Here is a 25,366-nt window from a genome sequence, read left to right as displayed (position 1 = left end):
TTTGGTAAATGCATCAATTATTCTGCGCCCAAAATGGTTAGTTGCATAGTGGAGTCTTTGTTAAGACATGTAGCTAGCTCGGTAAACAATGAACCATATTCACAACTCATAACGTTACTACCCTGCATTAATTTGCAGGTAGCTAACCAACCAGGTTCAATGTTAGCTAGCTAAGCAAATAGCACTGAGATACGAATAGTAAGATTATACAGGTAACGTTAGCTAGTAAGCCAGCTAACATTAGCTATGTGTAAATGAACATGCCAAAATTAATTGCAAAGCACACTGTGTAATGTTTCGGGGCGGAGCTCATTAGAATAATTCTCAGCATGCTTCACAATTGTTCATTTTTACATATACATTTATATTTCGTTAGTTTAGCAGACACTTTTATCACAGCATAGTGCTTTCAGACTTCTAATGCCAATGAAGGGTGAAAGGGGGCCACAAATGTGAACCACTATTAAAAAAATGTATGGAAAAGTATTTTGTATTTCGAAAATACAGATGACAGTATTTATAAAATACAAAATACATTGAAGTGTAGTTCAGCCCAGTGTAATACAAAATGACAAAATACTCAGAAGTAATTCAAATACTAAAATATTCAAATGTCAGCCTATGGGGACAAACCAAATCTTGTATGGTTCTACTTAACACACACACACACACACACACACACACACACACACACACACACACACACACACACACACACACACACACACACACACACACACACACACACACACACACACACACACACACACACACACACACACACACACACACACACACACGCAACCACCAGGATAGACAGAAGCTCAATCAACACCCCTTCTCTGTCTCTCCTCTACCCCTCTTTTCCCCTCTTTCTCTCCCCTCCCCCCTCCTCTCTCCCTCTCCTCCTTTCTCCTCCTGTCTGTATCAATGGCGCTGCCTTCAGCACTTCTCTCTCATTGATCGGGCTCTGAACCCTGAGATGTTTAGCTGACATCATCTCTTCATCTCTTCATCCCTCCTCCTGAATGTTATCCTAATTAATTATGTACATGAACTCCTCCAGCGTCCTCTCTCTCTCTCTCGCTTGCTCGCTCTCTCTCTCTCGATCTCATTCTCGTGCTTTGTTTCTATTTTTCTGTCTCTCTGTTTCTCTCTGTCTTTTCTCTTCCTTCCTTTCTTTCTCTCTCTCTCTTGTTCTGCCTCCCTCTTAGTTCCTCCTCCATATGAGAATAGGTTGGAGCATTTACAACAAAAACAAAGTAAAAGGAGTTTATTCAACATCTACCTACTGACAGTAGAAGGCTTTCCTTATGATAGTATAACCCCACCTGGTAGTTTCAGCTCAGTTAAGGCTTAAGTTGAGATATCTGTCCTCCAGAGGAGGCTGGTGAGGGCAGGATGGCTCATAATAATGGCTGTAATGTAGTGAATGAAAATGTTTCAAAGAAACCATGTTTCAAGCCATTAATATGAGCTGAGTTAAAGTGCCACTAGCCACCACTGGTGTCCTCCCCACAATTGAACTCCGTTTCCCAGCTGCGTGTGTCTGTCTTATCTCAGGGCCTGTTTAGAGTGGTCCCCCGGGTGTTGGTAACAGAGATCCCCGTCGTCATGCTTACTCTGATAACTGTGAAGTAAATGGAGGTTGTCACGGCGACACCTCAAAGGGCCGTCCCTCCCGGAGACCTATCGCTGCCACTTTCTGCCAGTGATGGACAGATGATCACACTGGGTCTGAGGGATGAGAGGTTGTCTGGATGAATCCCTAGTTCTCTCTCTCTCACTCTCTCTCTCTCCCGTCTCTCTCTCTCCCATCTCTCTCTCACTCACTCACCCTCTCTCTCTCTCTCTCTCTCTCTCTCTCTCTCTCTCTCTCTCTCTCTCTCTCTCTCTCTCTCTCTCTCTCTCTCTCTCTCCCGTCTCTCTCTCCCATCTCTCTCTCACTCACTCACTCTCTCTCTCTAATGCCACCCTCTGTTTCTCTCCGTCATTTCCTTCCTGTCTTTATACCTCTCTCACCATCATTACTGTTACTTTCCATCACTTTCTCTCTCTCTTTCTCTTTTTTAAAATGTCTCTCTCTTTCTCTCTCTCCCTCTTCCCCATCTCTCTATCTAATTGTAATATATGCTGTAGTCTAGACCTTTACCTTTTTAGTTAGTTATATCTGTGTCCACTCCTCCCAGACAGCTTTCCTAATCTCCTTTGCCACATACAAATGCCAGGAGAGCAAAGAGAATAGCAAATACATGACCCTACATGACCCTTCCAACCTTTCCCCTATATAGTATCCTACTTTTTACCAGAGCCATAGGGCTCTGGTCAAAAGTAATGCACTATGTAGGGTATAGGGTGCCATTCTGGATACTATCTAAGACATATTCACACACTCTTAGAGAACAGAGACAGTTAAATATGTTCAGGTAAATTATTTATTATTAAAAACCACAGTGTTTTGGTTGGTATTGCATTATCATGTTTAAGTGATTTAGCTTCAATCAAGGTGCTTTAGAGTGTACAGTATGAGTTATGACTAGTGAGGTTTCGTGTCCCTCTCACACTCCCACGCACACACTCTCTCTTTTACAACCACCCAAACTCCACTCTATCATTTTAGTTTTACAATACCCAGATTCCAGTGTTTTTTAAGCTAGGAACACATTTTTTTTGTGGTCTGTGTTTCCCTCCAGCAGGCAGAAGAGGTTGCGCAAACGGAGGGTTCCCATCAGCTCCACCTGCAGCAGTGTGATTCATCAGAGAAGCAGCAGCCCAAACGGTTACATGTCTCCAACATCCCTTTCCGCTTCAGAGACCCAGACCTCAGGCAAATGTTTGGGGTGAGTAGCTAGCTATTACGCACAAAATATATTGTAGAGACCTTAACCCAACACCTAGCGACTCGTCAAAAGGTTTGGCCCTCTTGGCATAATGGTTAAGGTGTTGGCTTGACAGTCGCCGGACCTGGGATTGAGTCCTGATCAGAGCTAACCCCCACAGAATTCTCTACAATATGTGGCAAGTGAGAATTTAGAAAGATCTGAAGCTGAATAAGCATCACAAGGCCTAATTTCACCTATGCAATACCAAGGTTTACCAGCACACAACTTTGACCTACTACAGTGGCTATGTTGGTGAACATACTAGATTGTGTGTTTTCACTGTTCAGAACGCACAGACCTGTCAATGGTTAACAAAACACATCAGTCTGGGACCGCATTGTTGAGCCGACCACGTCTCAGTCTCTCTGCATGTGGTTGTGTAATCCTCCCATCTACTCTTAGCTCTACAGGAACATCAAGTGCCACTTTGAGACTGTCCCCATTAAAGATGTATGTGCCCGTCACACCTTTTAGAGAGGAGGCCTAAGTGATTCACGTCCTATCCTCCACACACCCTCTCCTCCTCAAATTAGAGACAAATATGAATCTTTCATCTCCGGGGCGTTACAGGGCCGTCGTCCTTAACCGTTCCTTGGAGAGAGAGGACGTAACTAGACCTGTTTGAATTCCCAAGACTGTTGTAGCGGTTCTCAGAGCAGAACACCGTTCATTCACAGGGCTGTTTTCGTTACACAATGATTCTAGAATAGTTTTTTTTTTTTTTCTCTGCTTTGTGAAAGGCTTTGAAAAATAATTAATAAATATCTGGGAATGAAATATCTGACCCTGTGTGAGTTGTTAGTGGCAACTTCTTCTTACTTGTCTAATTGTTTTTTGTTCCTGGAGGAACATAGTTCTAAAGATCTACAACGCTGCCGGTCTTGAGCTGCATTTCTTGCCTGTGGCCTTACAACCCAAACATCAACTTGTACCCACTCCTATGGAGTTGGAGTAGCAACTAGTGCAAGTCTGTCATGTTGTTTCTGAAGCGACTGCTTCTTATTCCAACAAAGTGACCAAGAAGTCCCCACAGGCATGCAGTACGACTGTAGAGCCAGCTAGCTTCTTCTCCCTGCCACACACTTTGTGCATGTTTGATGATTACAAAAAACAGAGAGCGAAGAACAATAAATACAGAGAACACAGGGGGCTAGAACAATAAATACAGAGAACACAGGGGGCTAGAACAAGAAATACAGAGAACACAGGGGGCTAGAACAATAAATACAGAGAACACAGGGGGCTAGAACAAGAAATACAGAGAACACAGGGGGCTAGAGGAATACATACAAGAACACAGGAGGCTACAGAGAACACAGGGGGCTAGAACAAGAAATACAGAGAACACAGGGGGCTAGAACAAGAAATACAGAGAACACAGGGGCTAGAACAATAAATACAGAGAACACAGGGGGCTAGAACAAGAAATACAGAGAACACAGGGGGCTAGAACAAGAAATACAGAGAACACAGGGGGCTAGAACAAGAAATACAGAGAACACAGGGGGCTAGAACAATAAATACAGAGAACACAGGGGGCTAGAACAATAAATACAGAGAACACAGGGGGCTAGAACACAGGGGCTAAATACAGAGAACACAGGGGGCTAGAACAAGAAATACAGAAACACAGGGGGCTACAATACAGAGAACACAGGGGGCTAGAACTATAAATACAGAGAACACAGGGGGCTAGAAAAATAAATACAGAGAACACAGGGGGCTAGAACAACAAATACAGAGAACACAGGGGGCTAGAGGAATACATACAGAGAACACAGGAGGCTAGAAAAATAAATACAGAGAACACAGGGGGCTAGAACAAGAAATACAGAGAACACAGGGGCTAGAACAAGACAGACAGAGAACACAGGGGGTAGAACTATAAATACAGAGAACACAGGGGGCTAGAACTATAAATACAGAGAACACAGGGGGGTAGAACTATAAATACAGAGAACATGGGGGTAGAACTATAAATACAGAGAACACAGGGGGCTAGAACTATAAATACAGAGAACACAGGGGGTAGAACAAGAACTACAGAGAACACAGTGGGCTAGAACAATACATACAGAGAACACAGGGGGCTAGAACAAGAAATACAGAGAACACAGGGGGCGAGAACAATAAATACAGAGAACACAGGGGGTAGAACAAGAACTACAGAGAACACAGTGGGCTAGAACAATACATACAGAGAACACAGGGGGCTAGAACAAGAAATACAGAGAACACAGGGGGCGAGAACAATAAATACAGAGAACACAGGGGGCTAGAACAAGAAATACAGAGAACACAGGGGGCGAGAACAATAAATACAGAGAACACAGGGGGCTAGAACTATAAATACAGAGAACACAGGGGACTAGAACTATAAATACAGAGAACACAGGGGGGTAGAACTATAAATACAGAGAACATGGGGGTAGAACTATAAATACAGAGAACACAGGGGGCTAGAACTATAAATACAGAGAACACAGGGGTAGAACAAGAAATACAGAGAACACAGGAGGCTAGAAAAATAAATACAGAGAACACAGGGGGCTAGAACAACAAATACAGAGAACACAGGGGGCTAGATGAATACATACAGAGAACACAGGAGGCTAGAAAAATAAATACAGAGAACACAGGGGGCTAGAACAAGAAATACAGAGAACACAGGGGGCTAGAACAAGACAGACAGAGAACACAGGGGGGTAGAACTATAAATACAGAGAACACAGGGGACTAGAACTATAAATACAGAGAACACAGGGGGGTAGAACTATAAATACAGAGAACATGGGGGTAGAACTATAAATACAGAGAACACAGGGGGCTAGAACTATAAATACAGAGAACACAGGGGGTAGAACAAGAACTACAGAGAACACAGTGGGCTAGAACAATACATACAGAGAACACAGGGGGCTAGAACAAGAAATACAGAGAACACAGGGGGCGAGAACAATAAATACAGAGAACACAGGGGGCGAGAACAATAAATACAGAGAACACAGGGGACTAGAACAAGAAATACAGAGAACACAGGGGGCTAGAACAAGAAATACAGAGAACACAGGGGGCTAGAACAATAAATACAGAGAACACAGGGGACTAGAACAAGAAATACAGAGAACATGGAGGTAGAACTATAAATACAGAGAACACAGGGGGCTAGAACTATAAATGCAGAGAACACAGGGGGCTAGAACTATAAATACAGAGAACAAAGGGGGGTAGAACTATAAATACAGAGAACATGGAGGTAGAACTATAAATACAGAGAACACAGGGGGCTAGAACTATAAATACAGAGAACACAGGGGGCTAGAACTATAAATACAGAGAACATGGAGGTAGAACTATAAATACAGAGAACACAGGGGGCTAGAACTATAAATACAGAGAACACAGGGGGTAGAACAAGAAATACAGAAAACACAGTGGGCTAGAACAATACATACAGAGAACACAGGGGGCTAGAACAAGAAATACAGAGAACACAGGGGCGAGAACAATAAATACAGAGAACACAGGGGGCGAGAACAATAAATACAGAGAACACAGGGGACTAGAACAAGAAATACAGAGAACACAGGGGGCTAGAACAAGAAATACAGAGAACACAGGGGGTTAGAACAATAAATACAGAGAACACAGGGGACTAGAACAAGAAATACAGAGAACATGGAGGTAGAACTATAAATACAGAGAACACAGGGGGCTAGAACTATAAATGCAGAGAACACAGGGGGCTAGAACTATAAATACAGAGAACAAAGGGGGGTAGAACTATAAATACAGAGAACATGGAGGTAGAACTATAAATACAGAGAACACAGGGGGCTAGAACTATAAATGCAGAGAACACAGGGGCTAGAACTATAAATACAGAGAACAAAGGGGGTAGAACTATAAATACAGAGAACACAGGGGGTAGAACTATAAATACAGAGAACATGGAGGTAGAACTATAAATACAGAGAACACAGGGGGCTAGAACTATAAATACAGAGAACACAGGGGGTAGAACAAGACAGACAGATAACACAGGGGGCTAGAACTATAAATACAGAGAACACAGGGGGGTAGAACAAGACAGACAGAGAACACAGGGGGCTAGAACAATAAATATGAACTATAAATACAGAGAACACGGGGGTAGAACTATAAATACAGAGAACACAGGGGGCTAGAACTATAAATACAGAGAACACGGGGGTAGAACAATAAATACAGAGAACACGGGGGTAGAACTATAAATACAGAGAACACAGGGGGTAGAACAAGACAGACAGATAACACAGGGGGCTAGAACTATAAATACAGAGAACACAGGGGGGTAGAACAAGACAGACAGAGAACACAGGGGGCTAGAACAATAAATATGAGAACACAGGGGGTAGAACAAGACAGACAGAGAACACAGGGGGCTAGAACTATAAATACAGAGAACACAGGGGGCTAGAACTATAAATACAGAGAACACGGGGGTAGAACAATAAATACAGAGAACACAGGGGGCTAGAACAATACATACAGAGAACACAGGGGGCTAGAACTATAAATACAGAGAACACGGGGGTAGAACAATAAATACAGAGAACACAGGGGGCTAGAACTATAAATACAGAGAACACAGGGGGCTAGAACTATAAATACAGAGAACACGGGGGTAGAACTATAAATACAGAGAACACAGGGGGCTAGAACTATAAATACAGAGAACACGGGGATAGAACAATAAATACAGAGAACACAGGGGGCTAGAACTATAAATACATAGAACACAGGGGGCTAGAACTATAAATACAGAGAACACGGGGGTAGAACTATAAATACAGAGAACACAGGGGTAGAACAATAAATACAGAGAACACAGGGGGCTAGAACTATAAATACAGAAAACACAGGGGACTAGAACTATAAATACAGAGAACACGGGAGTAGAACTATAAATACAGAGAACACAGGGGTAGAACAATAAATACAGAGAACACAGGGGGCTAGAACTATAAATACAGAAAACACAGGGGACTAGAACTATAAATACAGAAAACACAGGGGACTAGAACTATAAATACAGAGAACACAGGGGACTAGAACTATAAATACAGAAAACACAGGGGGGTAGAACTATAAATACAGAGAGCACAAGGGGGTAGAACTATAAATACAGAGAACACAGGGGCTAGAACAAGAAATACAGAGAACACAGGGGGCTAGAACAAGACAGACAGAGAACACAGGGGGCTAGAACAAGACAGACAGAGAACAAAGGGGGATATAACTATAAATACAGAGAACACAGGGGGTAGAACAAGACAGACAGAGAACACAGGGGCTAGAACTATAAATACAGAGAACATAGGGGGTAGAACAAGACAGACAGAGAACACAGGGGGCTAGAACTATAAATACAGAGAACAAAGGGGGTAGAACAAGAAATACAGAGAACACAGGGGGCTAGAACTATAAATACAGAGAACACAGGGGGCTAGAACTATAAATACAGAGAACACGGGGGTAGAACAATAAATACAGAGAACACAGGGGGCTAGAACTATAAATACAGAGAACACAGGGGGCTAGAACTATAAATACAGAGAACACGGGGGTAGAACTATAAATACAGAGAACACAGGGGGCTAGAACTATAAATACAGAGAACACAGGGGGTAGAACAATAAATACAGAGAACACAGGGGGCTAGAACAATAAATATGAGAACACAGGGGGTAGAACAAGACAGACAGAGAACACAGGGGGCTAGAACTATAAATACAGAGAACACAGGGGGCTAGAACTATAAATACAGAGAACACGGGGGTAGAACAATAAATACAGAGAACACAGGGGGCTAGAACAATACATACAGAGAACACAGGGGGCTAGAACTATAAATACAGAGAACACGGGGGTAGAACAATAAATACAGAGAACACAGGGGGCTAGAACTATAAATACAGAGAACACAGGGGGCTAGAACTATAAATACAGAGAACACGGGGTAGAACTATAAATACAGAGAACACAGGGGGCTAGAACTATAAATACAGAGAACACGTGGATAGAACAATAAATACAGAGAACACAGGGGGCTAGAACTATAAATACATAGAACACAGGGGGCTAGAACTATAAATACAGAGAACACGGGGGTAGAACTATAAATACAGAGAACACAGGGGTAGAACAATAAATACAGAGAACACAGGGGGCTAGAACTATAAATACAGAAAACACAGGGGACTAGAACTATAAATACAGAGAACACGGGGGTAGAACTATAAATACAGAGAACACAGGGGGCTAGAACTATAAATACAGAAAACACAGGGGACTAGAACTATAAATACAGAAAACACAGGGGACTAGAACTATAAATACAGAGAACACAGGGGACTAGAACTATAAATACAGAAAACACAGGGGGGTAGAACTATAAATACAGAGAGCACAAGGGGGTAGAACTATAAATACAGAGAACACAGGGGGCTAGAACAAGAAATACAGAGAACACAGGGGGCTAGAACAAGACAGACAGAGAACACAGGGGGCTAGAACAAGACAGACAGAGAACACAGGGGGATATAACTATAAATACAGAGAACACAGGGGGTAGAACAAGACAGACAGAGAACACAGGGGGCTAGAACTATAAATACAGAGAACATAGGGGGGTAGAACAAGACAGACAGAGAACACAGGGGGCTAGAACAAGAAATACAGAGAACACAGGGGGCTAGAACTATAAATACAGAGAACACAGGGGGATAGAACTATAAATACAGAGAACACGGGGGTAGAACAATAAATACAGAGAACACAGGGGGCTAGAACTATAAATACAGAGAACACAGGGGGCTAGAACTATAAATACAGAGAACACGGGGGTAGAACTATAAATACAGAGAACACAGGGGGCTAGAACTATAAATACAGAGAACACGGGGGTAGAACTATAAATACAGAGAACACAGGGGGTAGAACAATAAATACAGAGAACACGGGGGTAGAACTATAAATACAGAGAACACAGGGGGGTAGAACAAGACAGACAGAGAACACAGGGGGCTAGAACTATAAATACAGAGAACACGGGGGTAGAACAATAAATACAGAGAACACAGGGGGCTAGAACTATAAATACAGAGAACACAGGGGGTAGAACTATAAATACAGAGAACACAGGGGGTAGAACTATAAATACAGAGAACATGGAGGTAGAACTATAAATACAGAGAACACAGGGGGCTAGAACTATAAATACAGAGAACACGGGGGGTAGAACAAGACAGACAGATAACACAGGGGGCTAGAACTATAAATACAGAGAACACAGGGGGATAGAACAATAAATACAGAGAACACAGGGGGCTAGAACTATAAATACATAGAACCCAGGGGGCTAGAACTATAAATACAGAGAACACGGGGCTAGAACTATAAATACAGAGAACACAGGGCTAGAACAAGAAATACAGAGAACACAGGGGGCTAGAACAAGACAGACAGAGAACACAGGGGGCTAGAACAAGACATACAGAGAACACAGGGGGATATAACTATAAATACAGAGAACACAGGGGGTAGAACAAGACAGACAGAGAACACAGGGGGCTAGAACTATAAATACAGAGAACATAGGGGGGTAGAACAAGACAGACAGAGAACACAGGGGGCTAGAACTATAAATACAGAGAACAAAGGGGGGTAGAACAAGAAATACAGAGAACACAGGGGGCTAGAACTATAAATACAGAGAACACAGGGGGATAGAACTATAAATACAGAGAACACGGGGGTAGAACAATAAATACAGAGAACACAGGGGGCTAGAACTATAAATACAGAGAACATGGAGGTAGAACTATAAATACAGAGAACACAGGGGGCTAGGACTATAAATACAGAGAACACAGGGGGTAGAACAAGAAATACAGAGAACACAGTGGGCTAGAACAATACATACAGAGAACACAGGGGGCTAGAACAAGAAATACAGAGAACACAGGGGGCGAGAACAATAAATACAGAGAACACAGGGGGCGAGAACAATAAATACAGAGAACACAGGGGACTAGAACAAGAAATACAGAGAACACAGGGGGCTAGAACAAGAAATACAGAGAACACAGGGGGTTAGAACAATAAATACAGAGAACACAGGGGACTAGAACAAGAAATACAGAGAACATGGAGGTAGAACTATAAATACAGAGAACACAGGGGGCTAGAACTATAAATGCAGAGAACACAGGGGGCTAGAACTATAAATACAGAGAACAAAGGGGGGTAGAACTATAAATACAGAGAACATGGAGGTAGAACTATAAATACAGAGAACACAGGGGGCTAGAACTATAAATGCAGAGAACACAGGGGGCTAGAACTATAAATACAGAGAACAAAGGGGGGTAGAACTATAAATACAGAGAACACAGGGGGGTAGAACTATAAATACAGAGAACATGGAGGTAGAACTATAAATACAGAGAACACAGGGGGCTAGAACTATAAATACAGAGAACACAGGGGGTAGAACAAGACAGACAGATAACACAGGGGGCTAGAACTATAAATACAGAGAACACAGGGGGGTAGAACAAGACAGACAGAGAACACAGGGGGCTAGAACAATAAATATGAACTATAAATACAGAGAACACGGGGGTAGAACTATAAATACAGAGAACACAGGGGGCTAGAACTATAAATACAGAGAACACGGGGGTAGAACAATAAATACAGAGAACACGGGGGTAGAACTATAAATACAGAGAACACAGGCGGGTAGAACAAGACAGACAGATAACACAGGGGGCTAGAACTATAAATACAGAGAACACAGGGGGGTAGAACAAGACAGACAGAGAACACAGGGGGCTAGAACAATAAATATGAGAACACAGGGGGTAGAACAAGACAGACAGAGAACACAGGGGGCTAGAACTATAAATACAGAGAACACGGGGTAGAACAATAAATACAGAGAACACAGGGGGCTAGAACAATACATACAGAGAACACAGGGGGCTAGAACTATAAATACAGAGAACACGGGGGTAGAACAATAAATAAAGAGAACACAGGGGGCTAGAACTATAAATACAGAGAACACAGGGGGCTAGAACTATAAATACAGAGAACACGGGGTAGAACTATAAATACAGAGAACACAGGGGGCTAGAACTATAAATACAGAGAACACGGGGATAGAACAATAAATACAGAGAACACAGGGGGCTAGAACTATAAATACATAGAACACAGGGGGCTAGAACTATAAATACAGAGAACACGGGGGTAGAACTATAAATACAGAGAACACAGGGGTAGAACAATAAATACAGAGAACACAGGGGGCTAGAACTATAAATACAGAAAACACAGGGGACTAGAACTATAAATACAGAGAACACGGGAGTAGAACTATAAATACAGAGAACACAGGGGTAGAACAATAAATACAGAGAACACAGGGGGCTAGAACTATAAATACAGAAAACACAGGGGACTAGAACTATAAATACAGAAAACACAGGGGACTAGAACTATAAATACAGAGAACACAGGGGACTAGAACTATAAATACAGAAAACACAGGGGGGTAGAACTATAAATACAGAGAGCACAAGGGGGTAGAACTATAAATACAGAGAACACAGGGGGCTAGAACAAGAAATACAGAGAACACAGGGGGCTAGAACAAGACAGACAGAGAACACAGGGGGCTAGAACAAGACAGACAGAGAACAAAGGGGGATATAACTATAAATACAGAGAACACAGGGGGTAGAACAAGACAGACAGAGAACACAGGGGGCTAGAACTATAAATACAGAGAACATAGGGGGGTAGAACAAGACAGACAGAGAACACAGGGGGCTAGAACTATAAATACAGAGAACAAAGGGGGGTAGAACAAGAAATACAGAGAACACAGGGGGCTAGAACTATAAATACAGAGAACACAGGGGGCTAGAACTATAAATACAGAGAACACGGGGGTAGAACAATAAATACAGAGAACACAGGGGGCTAGAACTATAAATACAGAGAACACAGGGGGCTAGAACTATAAATACAGAGAACACGGGGTAGAACTATAAATACAGAGAACACAGGGGGCTAGAACTATAAATACAGAGAACACAGGGGGTAGAACAATAAATACAGAGAACACAGGGGGCTAGAACAATAAATATGAGAACACAGGGGGTAGAACAAGACAGACAGAGAACACAGGGGGCTAGAACTATAAATACAGAGAACACAGGGGGCTAGAACTATAAATACAGAGAACACGGGGGTAGAACAATAAATACAGAGAACACAGGGGGCTAGAACAATACATACAGAGAACACAGGGGGCTAGAACTATAAATACAGAGAACACGGGGGTAGAACAATAAATACAGAGAACACAGGGGGCTAGAACTATAAATACAGAGAACACAGGGGGCTAGAACTATAAATACAGAGAACACGGGGGTAGAACTATAAATACAGAGAACACAGGGGGCTAGAACTATAAATACAGAGAACACGTGGATAGAACAATAAATACAGAGAACACAGGGGGCTAGAACTATAAATACATAGAACACAGGGGGCTAGAACTATAAATACAGAGAACACGGGGGTAGAACTATAAATACAGAGAACACAGGGGTAGAACAATAAATACAGAGAACACAGGGGGCTAGAACTATAAATACAGAAAACACAGGGGACTAGAACTATATATACAGAGAACACGGGGGTAGAACTATAAATACAGAGAACACAGGGGGCTAGAACTATAAATACAGAAAACACAGGGGACTAGAACTATAAATACAGAAAACACAGGGGACTAGAACTATAAATACAGAGAACACAGGGGACTAGAACTATAAATACAGAAAACACAGGGGGGTAGAACTATAAATACAGAGAGCACAAGGGGGTAGAACTATAAATACAGAGAACACAGGGGGCTAGAACAAGAAATACAGAGAACACAGGGGGCTAGAACAAGACAGACAGAGAACACAGGGGGCTAGAACAAGACAGACAGAGAACACAGGGGGATATAACTATAAATACAGAGAACACAGGGGGTAGAACAAGACAGACAGAGAACACAGGGGGCTAGAACTATAAATACAGAGAACATAGGGGGTAGAACAAGACAGACAGAGAACACAGGGGGCTAGAACTATAAATACAGAGAACAAAGGGGGTAGAACAAGAAATACAGAGAACACAGGGGGCTAGAACTATAAATACAGAGAACACAGGGGGATAGAACTATAAATACAGAGAACACGGGGGTAGAACAATAAATACAGAGAACACAGGGGGCTAGAACTATAAATACAGAGAACACAGGGGGCTAGAACTATAAATACAGAGAACACGGGGTAGAACTATAAATACAGAGAACACAGGGGCTAGAACTATAAATACAGAGAACACGGGGTAGAACTATAAATACAGAGAACACAGGGGGTAGAACAATAAATACAGAGAACCCGGGGGTAGAACTATAAATACAGAGAACACAGGGGGTAGAACAAGACAGACAGAGAACACAGGGGGCTAGAACTATAAATACAGATAACACGGGGTAGAACAATAAATACAGAGAACACAGGGGCTAGAACTATAAATACAGAGAACACAGGGGTAGAACTATAAATACAGAGAACACAGGGGTAGAACTATAAATACAGAGAACATGGAGGTAGAACTATAAATACAGAGAACACAGGGGGCTAGAACTATAAATACAGAGAACACGGGGGGTAGAACAAGACAGACAGATAACACAGGGGGCTAGAACTATAAATACAGAGAACACAGGGGGATAGAACAATAAATACAGAGAACACAGGGGGCTAGAACTATAAATACATAGAACCCAGGGGGCTAGAACTATAAATACAGAGAACACGGGGCTAGAACTATAAATACAGAGAACACAGGGCTAGAACAAGAAATACAGAGAACACAGGGGGCTAGAACAAGACAGACAGAGAACACAGGGGGCTAGAACAAGACAGACAGAGAACACAGGGGGATATAACTATAAATACAGAGAACACAGGGGGTAGAACAAGACAGACAGAGAACACAGGGGGCTAGAACTATAAATACAGAGAACATAGGGGGGTAGAACAAGACAGACAGAGAACACAGGGGGCTAGAACTATAAATACAGAGAACAAAGGGGGGTAGAACAAGAAATACAGAGAACACAGGGGGCTAGAACTATAAATACAGAGAACACAGGGGGATAGAACTATAAATACAGAGAACACGGGGGTAGAACAATAAATACAGAGAACACAGGGGGCTAGAACTATAAATACAGAGAACACAGGGGGCTAGAACTATAAATACAGAGAACACGGGGGTAGAACTATAAATACAGAGAACACAGGGGGCTAGAACTATAAATACAGAGAACACGGGGGTAGAACTATAAATACAGAGAACACAGGGGGTAGAACAATAAATACAGAGAACACGGGGTAGAACTATAAATACAGAGAACACAGGGGGTAGAACAAGACAGACAGAGAACACAGGGGGCTAGAACTATAAATACAGAGAACTCGGGGTAGAACAATAAATACAGAGAACACAGGGGCTAGAACTATAAATACAGAGAACACAGGGGGTAGAACTATAAATACAGAGAACACAGGGGTAGAACTATAAATACAGAGAACATGGAGGTAGAACTATAAATACAGAGAACACAGGGGCTAGAACTATAAATACAGAGAACACGGGGGTAGAACAAGACAGACAGATAACACAGGGGGCTAGAACTATAAATACAGAGAACACAGGGGGATAGAACAATAAATACAGAGAACACAGGGGCTAGAACTATAAATACATAGAACCCAGGGGCTAGAACTATAAATACAGAGAACACGGGGTAGAACTATAAATACAGAGAACACAGGGGTAGAACAATAAATACAGAGAACACAGGGGGCTAGAACTATAAATACAGAAAACACAGGGGACTAGAACTATAAATACAGAGAACACGGGGTAGAACTATAAATACAGAGAACACAGGGGTAGAACAATAAATACAGAGAACACAGGGGGCTAGAACTATAAATACAGAAAACACAGGGGACTAGAACTATAAATACAGAAAACACAGGGGACTAGAACTATAAATACAGAGAACACAGGGGACTAGAACTATAAATACAGAAAACACAGGGGGGTAGAACTATAAATACAGAGAGCACAAGGGGGTAGAACTATAAATACAGAGAACACAGGGGGCTAGAACAAGAAATACAGAGAACACAGGGGGCTAGAACAAGACAGACAGAGAACACAGGGGCTAGAACAAGACAGACAGAGAACACAGGGGGATATAACTATAAATACAGAGAACACAGGGGTAGAACAAGACAGACAGAGAACACAGGGGGCTAGAACTATAAATACAGAGAACATAGGGGGGTAGAACAAGACAGACAGAGAACACAGGGGGCTAGAACTATAAATACAGAGAACAAAGGGGGTAGAACAAGAAATACAGAGAACACAGGGGGCTAGAACTATAAATACAGAGAACACAGGGGCTAGAACTATAAATACAGAGAACACGGGGTAGAACAATAAATACAGAGAACACAGGGGCTAGAACTATAAATACAGAGAACACAGGGGCTAGAACTATAAATACAGAGAACACGGGGGTAGAACTATAAATACAGAGAACACATGGGGCTAGAACTATAAATACAGAGAACACAGGGGGTAGAACAATAAATACAGAGAACACGGGGGTAGAACTATAAATACAGAGAACACAGGGGGGTAGAACAAGACAGACAGAGAACACAGGGGGCTAGAACTATAAATACAGAGAACACGGGGGTAGAACAATAAATACAGAGAACACAGGGGGCTAGAACTATAAATACAGAGAACACAGGGGGTAGAACTATAAATACAGAGAACACAGGGGGTAGAACTATAAATACAGAGAACATGGAGGTAGAACTATAAATACAGAGAACACAGGGGGCTAGAACTATAAATACAGAGAACACGGGGGGTAGAACAAGACAGACAGATAACACAGGGGCTAGAACTATAAATACAGAGAACACAGGGGGTAGAACAAGACAGACAGAGAACACAGGGGGCTAGAACAATAAATATGAGAACACAGGGGGTAGAACAAGACAGACAGAGAACACAGGGGGCTAGAACTATAAATACAGAGAACACAGGGGGGTAGAACAAGACAGACAGAGAACACAGGGGGATATAACTATAAATACAGAGAACACAGGGGGTAGAACAAGACAGACAGAGAACACAGGGGGCTAGAACTATAAATACAGAGAACATAGGGGGGTAGAACAAGACAGACAGAGAACACAGGGGGCTAGAACTATAAATACAGAGAACACAGGGGGTAGAACAAGACAGACAGAGAACACAGGGGGATATAACTATAAATACAGAGAACACAGGGGTAGAACAAGACAGACAGAGAACACAGGGGGCTAGAACTATAAATACAGAGAACATAGGGGGGTAGAACAAGACAGACAGAGAACACAGGGGGCTAGAACTATAAATACAGAAAACACAGGGGACTAGAACTATAAATACAGAAAACACAGGGCCTAGAACTATAAATACAGAGAACACAGGGGGCTAGAACAAGAAATACAGAGAACACAGGGGGCTAGAACAAGAAATACACACAGCAAGAGAAGACAGAAAGAAACAAACAACAGGCCATGCAGGAGGGAGAGAGTGAAAGAGAGAGGAGAGACCCCCCAGACAGACCGTTCCCTAATGGCCCAGAAATAGAAACATGTATCATGGAAATCCCCCATAGTGTTTGTTGGTCTATAGCTTGTTAATACCAGACCAGTCTTTACAGTACAGTGTTTACTGGTGGCAGCCCATATATATATATATATATATATATATATATATATATATATATATATATATATATATATATATATATATATATATATATATATAAACACTACACTCAACACTAACTTTTTAAATAATAGGAGGCTGGAGATTTCTCCCCTGGTCCCCTGGCTTCTCAGATGGAGTGGAACATCTGTTGCGTGCGTGTGTGAATGTGTGAAGGCCTGGGACTCCTAACTCTTCAGTAACACTCCCCAGTCACTTAGTGAAGTCTCCAAGTCACTGAGCTCTGCACCACAATTAACCAGAGACACTGAGAGAGGAGAGATGGATTAGAAGAGACAGACAATCTGCTAGCACTCACTACAATCAGCGATGCTCAGAGCGCGTCTAACCCTGTTAACAGTGGGTCGCACTGACATAGGCCCTGAAGACTTGGTGTCAGGAGGACTGGGCTAGAAAAGTTGGTCAATCAAAACAAAGTCACATGTTTAGTCCTTTTTCTTGCACTTTAGAAAGTGAGCAACTCAAACTGTCCACTTGAGGTTTCTCAGGCAAGTTTAGGCTTAAAAAGTGAACTAACCACTTTGGTTCTTTGGTTCAATACTACAGTTGCAGACAAGGCAGTTAAGCAGTTTGGTTAGTTAGTTGGTTGTTCGAGTGTCTCTAGGGTGGTGGGATAGGATACGAAGGGAATGTAGAAGCTTTTCAGAGTTTACACACACACACACACACACACACACACACACACACACACACACACACACACACACACACACACACACACACACACACACACACACACACACACACACACACACACACACACACACACACACACACACACACACACACACACACACACACACACACATACCTCTTTGTCGATGGTCCAGTTTGAAGGATTAATCGTTGTGGGCAGGGCTGAAGAGCTGCAGCCCAGATTCCATCAGGGTTCTGCCATTCCCACAATGGGCTCCAGTACCACCCTCTCCCATTGCCTGTAAATGCTGCAATGAGAGACTGGCTCAATCTGCCATTACGACTCTGCTTGAGCACCACCACAATGCAAACAAAAGCCAGTATTGTCAGGCATTATAGCAAATGGAAATTTCTTCCATTCTAGCAAAAGTGAAGGCAATGACAAGCCATTGTAACATAGTCACACAAGGAAGTTATAAACAAGGGAATAATGCAACAATCAAGTGTTTTCTCAGTGGATTCTTTTTAATGGTTCTTATTTTGACAATTTAGGTCCTTATCAGAAAATGGACAGAAAAAATAATAATATAGTTTAAAAACTTGGCTGTGTGGACGGTGCTTCTACAACGAAGCAGACCAGAGATGGGCAGTAGTTCTGTTACTTTTGACTAATTTGTCATTTGTATTTCACCGCCCTGAACTACATCGAGACCTATAATTTGTATTTTCAAAAATAAAGAAAATACTAAAAACTTCTATAAAAAAATACAAATATAGCGTTTCACAGTTTTGTGGCCCCCTCTCACCCTGCATTGGTATCAGAAGTCTGCTGGCACTATGGTGTGATAAGAGTATCTGCTAGATGACCAAAATGTGAATGTTAATGTAATATGAACACTTGCAAAGCATGCTGGGTATTAGTGCTCTATTCAATCCACATCGCGGAAGTTCAGCTTTACAGCATGATTGAAATTTAAAGGCAATTTCTTGCTTCGGTCAAGACTGCATTCACCTTAAACTCTTCATATGTTGGATAAATAGGAAATGACTTAAATATTTATTTAGCGGAATCTGTATCATCTTTACAGATTGAATGGAGTCCTTAATATAAAACTATTTTTGCAATTGTTCATTTTCACATTTACGTTATCCTTGTCCAGAGTGTCTTACAGTCAGTGCATTCAACTAAGGTAGATAAACAACCACATATCACAGTCAAGTTTTTTAAGTGTTACCATTACTAGGAATGTTGTTTTAGTGCAGGTGTGTAAATACCTCAATGTACCAGCATTTTATCAAACTACAATGCTTTGCAAATGTATTTTGATACATTGGTCTTTAGAGTATCTTGCATTTGTAACAAGATACATAACAATAAACATTTGCCCATATCTGACATGGACACAAAAAGAGGGAATGTATGGAAAGAATAACATAGCAGGGGTTCATTACTTATTTGAGTTTAATTCATAATTAGAAAAACACATTTAGGAGGAAATGACAACGATGAGCATGAGGGCTTAATGGTATAGTGATAATTGGGATTCAAAGCCCCACTTCACTGATTCAATTCTCTCATTCTCTCAACGGCATGTCGGAGATCTCTAATCTCAACGTCTGCATCCGAAAAGGCACAATATTAGGATGCCATTTGGGATGAAACCAAAGCTTAATACCTTGGATATATCAACGAGGGCTGGAGACCTCCTTCACCAAGTGTTTGATAGCTCTCTCAGAAGATCAGAAACTCTGAAACTATCCAACTGGGAAACTCTGGAAGTTTGGGTGCTGCTTTCATGTCTGGGAAATGATCTGAAATAGGATATTCAAAATTACAAAACACCAGGCACTTAGGCTTCAGATTTAAAGTATTAGCGGGGGTTTTACCCCCAATTTTCACCATTGTCAGTTCTTCTGATTTCAAAGGAGCACATGAATATTGCATGACACAGGGAGCCAGGATGGCTTCCACTAGACCCTAGCTGTGCCCCAGTCGCTTCAGGAGAATGTTCATTTTGCACCACACTGAGAGAAACAGGCTAATATACTGTCCCCAGTGCCATCGCTATGTTTAATTAATAACCAGACACTTAGAGAGCCAGCCGCAAGAGGGTTCTTCCTGTCACACTCCCAGAGGTAGGGTCCTAAATTAGTCATTACTGTAGTGTGTGCATGCACACGCACACACACACATGCCCATCCACGCATGCACACACACGCACACATGCCCATCCACGCATGCACACACGCACACATGCCCATCCACACATGCACACACGCATACGCACACATGCCCATCCACGCATGCACACGCACACATGCCCATCCACGCATGCACACGCACACATGCCCATCCACGCATGCACACACGCACACATGCCCATCCACACATGCACACACGCATACGCACACATGCCCATCCACGCATGCACACGCACACATGCCCATCCACGCATGCACACGCACACATGCCCATCCACGCATGCACACGCACACATGCCCATCCATGCATGCACACGCACACATGCCCATCCACGCATGCACACGCACACATGCCCATCCACGCATGCACACGCACACATGCCCATCCATGCATGCACACGCACACATGCCCATCCACGCATGCACACACGCACACACACACATGCCCATCCACGCATGCACACACGCACACACACACATGCCCATCCACGCATGCACACACGCACACGCGCACATGCCCATCCACGCATGTTCACACGCACACGCACACATGCCCATCCACGCATGCACACAAGCACACGCACACATGCCCAACCATGCATGCACACACGCACACGCACACATTCCCATCCACGCATGCACACACGTACACGCACACATGCCCATCCACGCATGCACACACACCTCCCCCCGACACACACACCTCCCCCGACACACACACCTCCCCCCGACACACACACCTCCCCCCCGACACACACACCTCCCCCCCGACACACACACCTCCCCCCGACACACACACCGTTGGCCCACCTCAGCAGCCTGCGTGTGTGTTTCTCTCTCTCGAGGAGCGAGGCGTACATCACAGGTCCGCTAATGGACTTTTAATGATACCTTCCTTCCTCTGCCTAATCACCTTTTTTAGAAGCCCCAGCCTTCCAGGGAGAACCCCCATCTTTGCATCATGCTGCAGCAGCATTCCAAACAGAACAGGGAATAATGTCAGTCGGAAGCTTCTTACGTTCTGATTAGCCATTTTATTCCATAAGGCTCCATTCCATCCTGCTCCACCATTTGGCCTTTGAGATTGTGTGTAATTATAATCTCTCTGTGTAATTTACAATAACAAATCAGTGTAGAGATGAACATGTGTGCAGTAATGGTATCAGAGGGGGATAGATAGGACAGCTAAACCCATAGCTTCTATTGCAGTCTCCCCTTGATGCCAATTCATTAGTGGCCTGATTAAAGTCAATTTACTACAGTGTTTATTTAGCAAGAAGAATACTTTATTATTGCCTGTTAAGGAGCAGTTCCCTCTCTTTTTCTCTCTCGCTCTCTCTCACACACACACTCAAAGACACACATACATATGCACACACGCACACGCACATCACTTTGTTTACAGTGCATTTAATCTGCACCCCAGGCCCATTAGCACAGGTATAAACTGTTACCATCGTTAGCATCATCAGTTTCTACAGTGTGTTGCGCTAAACAAGTCATTCACTATGAGAGAAGGATGCTACGATGCTTACCAGTCTTAAGTATATGAGGAGCACCATCACGCTGCGATCATACAATGTGCAGTGTGTGTTTGATTTACTGCTCCTCACAAGGAAAACAGCTTTAATCTGAACTAATGGAGGAGTCTGAGTCGAGCAACAGCTGTGAGAGAATGGATGAATGTGAATTGAGGAGGAAGAGAGGGGGAAAGTGTTGCTGTGCCTGCCTGAATAAGTTGAAGGAGAACGAGTGATGGAGAGAGGAGGATTTCTTTTTCAGTGTAACACTTCTGCCGTTGATTCAGGTGTTAAATGAACTCTGTAAGTGTTATATTAACACTCATTGGTGTAAAATAACCACACTGTTGGTGTTAATAACCAGAGTTGAGTGTGAGAGTGTGATTGTGTTCGTTTTAGTCTGTGGAGAGTAAAATGTTCACATCAAAAACATGCCCTTCATTATTATATTTCCCAGCATGCTCTGCTGCAGGTAGATTTTTTGATGAGTGTTTTGATTAATATTTTGCTACATAAAGATAAATAACACAGTTTTAACATTTCATACGATTTTTCAGAACATTTTTTCCTGAACTAATCTAGTTACTGAAATGGTTGTTCCAGTTGAATGGTTTAGCTAGTCTCCATTTTCAATGTTAATGACCCTAACAGCCATTCTGAATGCAGTTTGTGGCCAAATGATCTTGAATATCCTAACTCTGGCGAGATTTCAATAGGAATTATACATCAAATTGCAAGCCAGCATAATGTGACTTAGCCTGAGGTGGCCTTTTAAGAAGGACTTTCAGGTAACTTGATTAAAAGAAAAAAAATGGCCTTATGAGACATGTATGGACAGTTACATTTTAATTATACTATTCACTTAACTGACTTGCTGAAGGCCACAAGACAGAAAATGAATTAATTCAACAACCATGTCATTAACAAATACAGTCATAGGTGGTTACTCACTTGAAAAGGCAAGGCACACTGGGAAATAATAGACATGGCTTGGTGGGCTTGAGACATGGCTTGGTGGGGGCTTTCTGTTAGTTATTTTTGGCCACCCCTGAGTAGAAGTGTTGTACCAGTTTAACTGGTCTATGGTTATGTTTGAGTGTCCTGAAGTCTTACATAACGGCATGTGACCCTAAACTGTTGCAAATAATGTTGTTACGTCTGTAAATCAACACCAAGCGGCCTCTTAAAGAAATACTAACCTCTTTTTTGTAATGGTTAAAAATACTATGTTAGGTGTTATTGTATAACAGCATTGGTGCAGACTATATACACTTCCTACTCTTAGAAGTACTAAAGGAGGTGTTATTGCATAACACTATAAGTGTTAATTCCATAACACTGTATAACAGCCTCAGCACACATTGGCCTAGTGTTAAATTTAACACGGTCAGTGATGAGTCAACCCTGGAGAATTTGTCGTGTGGAGTTGGAGAGTGTCTGCCCGAAAGAAAGTGATGAAGAAGGAATGATAGAGAGAGAGAGAGAGAGAGAGAGAGAGAGAGAGAGAGAGAGAGAGAGAGAGAGAGAGGAGAAGTGGAGGAGACTGCTTGGCTGAAAAAAAGTGATGAAGAAGGAATGATAGAGAGAGAGGAAGTGGAGGAGACTGCTTGGCTGAAGAAAGTGATGAAGAAGGAATGATAGAGAGAGAGGAAGTGGAGGAGACTGCTTGGCTGAAAAAAAGTGATGAAGAAGGAATGATAGAGAGAGAGGAAGTGGAGGAGACTGCTTGGCTGAAGAAAGTGATGAAGAAGGAATGATAGAGAGAGAGGAAGTGGAGGAGACTGCTTGGCTGAAGAAAGTGATGAAGAAGGAATGATAGAGAGAGAGAGGTAGTGGAGGAGACTGCTTGGCTGAAGAAAGTGATGAAGAAGGAATGATAGAGAGAGAGGAAGTGGAGGAGACTGCTTGGCTGAAGAAAGTGATGAAGAAGGAATGATAGAGAGAGAGAGAGGAAGTGGGGGAGACTGCTTGGCTGAAGAAAGTGATGAAGAAGGAATGATAGAGAGAGAGGAAGTGGAGGAGACTGCTTGGCTGAAGAAAGTGATGAAGAAGGAATGATAGAGAGAGAGAGGAAGTGGAGGAGACTGCTTGGCTGAAGAAAGTGATGAAGAAGGAATGATAGAGAGAGAGGAAGTGGAGGAGACTGCTTGGCTGAAGAAAGTGATGAAGAAGGAATGATAGAGAGAGAGAGGTAGTGGAGGAGACTGCTTGGCTGAAGAAAGTGATGAAGAAGGAATGATAGAGAGAGAGGAAGTGGAGGAGACTGCTTGGCTGAAGAAAGTGATGAAGAAGGAATGATAGAGAGAGAGGAAGTGGAGGAGACTGCTTGGCTGAAGAAAGTGATGAAGAAGGAATGATAGAGAGAGAGGAAGTGGAGGAGACTGCTTGGCTGAAGAAAGTGATGAAGAAGGAATGATAGAGAGAGAGGAAGTGGAGGAGACTGCTTGGCTGAAGAAAGTGATGAAGAAGGAATGATAGAGAGAGAGGAAGTGGAGGAGACTGCTTGGCTGAAGAAAGTGATGAAGAAGGAATGATAGAGAGAGAGAGAGGAAGTGGGGGAGACTGCTTGGCTGAAGAAAGTGATGAAGAAGGAATGATAGAGAGAGAGAGAGGAAGTGGGGGAGACTGCTTGGCTGAAGAAAGTGATGAAGAAGGAATGATAGAGAGAGAGGAAGTGGAGGAGACTGCTTGGCTGAAGAAAGTGATGAAGAAGGAATGATAGAGAGAGAGGAAGTGGAGGAGACTGCTTGGCTGAAGAAAGTGATGAAGAAGGAATGATAGAGAGAGAGAGAGGAAGTGGGGAGACTGCTTGGCTGAAGAAAGTGATGAAGAAGGAATGATAGAGAGAGAGGAAGTGGAGGAGACTGCTTGGCTGAAGAAAGATGAAGAAGGAATGATAGAGAGAGAGGAAGTGGAGGAGACTGCTTGGCTGAAGAAAGTGATGAAGAAGGAATGATAGAGAGAGAGAGAGGAAGTGGGGGAGACTGCTTGGCTGAAGAAAGTGATGAAGAAGGAATGATAGAGAGAGAGGAAGTGGAGGAGACTGCTTGGCTGAAGAAAGTGATGAAGAAGGAATGATAGAGAGAGAGGAAGTGGAGGAGACTGCTTGGCTGAAGAAAGTGATGAAGAAGGAAT

General features: G+C 42.7%; 1 pseudogene; it reads left to right on the top strand.

Moving 5' to 3' along the window:
• Positions 1 to 25,366, top strand: part of LOC124038463 — a 961,073-nt pseudogene that overhangs the window by 871,160 nt on the left and 64,547 nt on the right.

This window comes from Oncorhynchus gorbuscha, linkage group LG06 (genome assembly GCF_021184085.1).
Source record: "Oncorhynchus gorbuscha isolate QuinsamMale2020 ecotype Even-year linkage group LG06, OgorEven_v1.0, whole genome shotgun sequence".
Classification (NCBI taxonomy): Eukaryota; Metazoa; Chordata; class Actinopteri; order Salmoniformes; family Salmonidae; genus Oncorhynchus; species Oncorhynchus gorbuscha.
The sequence above is the reverse complement of the archived record's forward strand: the minus strand, read 5'-3'. Positions and strand labels throughout refer to the sequence as shown.